Here is a 3,536-nt window from a genome sequence, read left to right on the forward strand (position 1 = left end):
GTGACTTATCTCTGTGGAGAATAGATTTGAGACAGCAAGGGTAAAAACCAGGGTTTTAGTGAGAAAGCTATTTCAATAATCTCACAAATGATTATTATAGCATGATAGGTCCCCCACCAGACTAGAGAAGGGCATATGTTCCCCTGCCTGAACCCTGAAGGCTGGGCAGTGAGCCAAGACCATGGTGCCTAGCCAAGGAGCAGGTGTCCCTGAGAACCCAAACATCCCAGAGAGTATATGAGAACCAACCAAGAAAAAGAATCTTATCAAAGCTCACCCACAATAGGCAAGGAGCAAGAAAATGAGTTAAAAGCAGCTTAGTGATGGGAGGTTGCGTGGACCCCTAGAGCTGTCCTGCCACCAGCCAGGAGTGTGCTGTATGTAAGTCTTAATACATTCATCTTCTTGTCAAACTGGACTCGTCTGAGTCATTCTTTGGTCTCTCAGCTCCTTCCCAATTTGGAATGGACATTAGCATCCCCAATTTTTCCTGTAACAGTGATAGTCAGGACTGAGGTGGTAGCAGTAAAGGTAGTAAGATGGTTATTTAAAGAGCATGGTTACTTTAAGAACAGTAAAGGTAGTAAGATGGCTATTTTAAAAACCTATAGCCTATAGGTTTTGTTGGTGGATTGGACACAATGTATGAGAAAAAGAGAGAGTTGAAGATGACTCAAAGAAAAAATGGAACCATGAAGTTGACATTTGCTGAGCTGGAGAAAAACATGAGAGATGCAGGGTTGGTGGGGGTAAATTGGAAGTTTGGTTTTGGATCTGGTAATATTGAGACAACCAGGTGGAGATGTGGAAGACACAGATGAATATATACATGTCAAAGGGAAGTCTGGGCTGCAAATATATATTTGAGGGTTGCCATTTTATAGATTGTATTTAAAAGCATGAAATAGAATGAGGTCCCTCAGGGAGTTCGTGTGCTTAGAGATGAGAAGATGCTTGAGAACTAAGCTCTGGGTTGCAGGTGGAGAGGATGTAGTGGAATAAGCAAAGAAGACTGAGAACAACCAGTCAGTAAAGTGAAGGGAGAGCTGAGGGAGATGTGGGAGTCAGAAACCAAGTGAGGAGAATATGTCGAGGAGGGTATGAGTACTTCTGTCAAAAGCTGCTGATGTGGAGTAAAATGGATATTATATTTAGCAATATAGTAGCTATCAGAAACTTTGGTGACAGGTTGGGAGATGGAATGGGCTCAACAGACTATGAAAGAAGACAGTATGGGGCTCTCTCAGGTAAATTTACTCTTTTTTTAAACAAACTTTGGCAAGTTTTATTAAAGAAAAATTTTGCATGGTTTACTTTTCACCTGTCTGTTCCGGCATGCTTCTAAGGATATCAGTCACCTAGATCAGTGATAGCCAGTGTACATACTCTGTAGTATTTCTGCACACTGACCAAATTCAACATTCTTAATGATGAATGCCAATTTTGGCCAACATGCTCTAGTACTCTATTTGGGAATTCTTCAAAGCTGGGCAGGAGGAATGTTGGCAAGGAAGAGCAATTTCGCTTTGTCTTGCACGATCATATTCAGAGTTTTCTTGTACCCAAGCACATACTTTCCACTTTTAATAACGAGTTGAAGCCTAGAGTTGCTGGACTTCGGTGACTTTTTAATCTTATGTTCTGCCACCATCTTCTTGTCTTAAGGTGCAGGACAGCCCCCAGTCAGGAACAGCTGTCAAAATGACTGGGGAGTGAGAAAGGAGCACTGAAGGAATATGATGGATGATTAAACAGACATAAGAGAAACTGGATGGTAACTCAAAAGCATAGAGCCTCAAGGGAAACATTCTAAAGAGAGGTATTTTAGTATATTTGTATGTTGATAGGGATGAGTAGTGAAGAAAATATTTTAAACAGCAGAAGAGGAAGGGAACAATGGCTGGAATGGTGTGTTTGAATGCATGGTATCCAGAAGATAAGAGAGATTGGCCTTTCGTAGGCACATGGAGAGTATATTCATAAAAAAAGCAGAAGTAAAACTAGACTAAGAAATATGGTGATAAGAATGGTTAGAAACTTCTCTTAGTGCTTGTATTTTCTCGGTGAAACGGGAACCAGAGTCATCAGCCGTGAAAGAGAAAATATTACAGGCTCTAAAGATGTGGAATACAGGTGAGCTAGGCAACAACCAGTAGATCAGGAGTCAGGCCAGTTGCAGCTGCTTATGGAGCTATAGCCCTGGAAGCAGTGTAGACAGAGTGGAAGCCCGAAGGTGCTAAATGTGGGGCCTGACTATCATGAAGCTTCAGGTTCAGGTGAAGTTACAAGATGAACTATGTGTGGGCTTGAAAACACTAACACTTACATGACTACCTGTGTTTTTCTTTTAGGAGCAGAAAATAGCACTATGCCAATCTTGGAACACCTCAGAATACAGTGACACCCTGGCCTCTGGGATAGTTATTCATTTTCTGACTCCACCAAGGCAAGGAAGTCATCAAAAGGGATATGGAAAGTGTGGGGAGAAACTATTTAAATCATGGGTAATTGATTAAAATTCAAAGCTGGCCGGATGTGATGGCTCATGCTTGTAATCCCAGCACTTTGGGAGGCCAAAGCGGGTGGATCACCTGAGGTCAGGAGTTCGAGACCAGCCTGGCCAACATGGTGAAACCCTGTCTCTACTAAAAATGCAAAAATTATTCGAGCACGGTGGCACATGCCTGTAAGCTACTCGGAAGGCTGAGGCAGGAGAATCACTTGAACCTAGGAGGTGGAAGTTGCAATGAGCAGAGATCTTGCCATTGCACTTCAGCCTGGATGACAGAGCTAGACTCTGTCTCAAAAAAAAAAAAAGAAAAGAAAAAAAGAAAAAATTTCAAATCTTACTTTTTTAATGCTATTTTAGTGCAGTAACAAATCTTGTAAACTAAAAAAAATTTGAGGAGAAATAATAACATCTTAGCACTCCTATGAAGTTTAATTTTTTTTTTCTTTTTTTTTTTTTTTTTTGAGACAGAGTCTTGCTCTGTCTCCCAGGCTGGAGTGCAGTGGCAGAATCTCGGCTCACTGCAAGCTCTGCCTCCCAGGTTCACGCCATTCTTCTGCGTCAGCCTCCTGAGTATCTGGGACAACAGGTGCCTGCCACCATGCCCAGCTAATTTTTTTGTATTTTTTTAGTAGAGACGGGGTTTCACCATATTAGCCAAGATGGTCTCCATCTCCTGACCTCGTGATCCGCCTGCCTCGGCCTCCCAAAGTGCTGGGATTACAGGCATGAGCCACCGCTCCCAGCTTATTGGTTTTATAGTTAATCTGTCTGGACCCAGGTTAGTCATCTTTCTGGGGCCCATATTATGAATTTGCCCAGGGTTTTGCAAAGTTATAACAAAACATATCAAATGCCGCCTAGTTAACGTCACCATTTCACCAATGATTCATTGGTAATCTTGTAAAGACATATACATAAAAATTAAATGTGTGCTAAATTGTATCTCCAAATATTTGTGGAGACTTATTTGTCATCATTGTGCCTTTTTATTTAGAGTGTAATGACTCTGAGAATTGGAATAGCG

The 3,536-nt window shown here is 41.6% G+C and overlaps 1 pseudogene; it reads right to left on the reverse strand.

The window, feature by feature from the left end:
- Positions 1 to 1,310: 1,310 nt before the first annotated feature.
- Positions 1,311 to 1,651, reverse strand: LOC119620328 (large ribosomal subunit protein eL30 pseudogene; annotated as a pseudogene).
- Between the last annotated feature and the right edge of the window lie 1,885 nt (positions 1,652 to 3,536).

This window comes from Chlorocebus sabaeus, chromosome 7, assembly GCF_047675955.1.
Source record: "Chlorocebus sabaeus isolate Y175 chromosome 7, mChlSab1.0.hap1, whole genome shotgun sequence".
Lineage (NCBI taxonomy): Eukaryota > Metazoa > Chordata > Mammalia > Primates > Cercopithecidae > Chlorocebus > Chlorocebus sabaeus.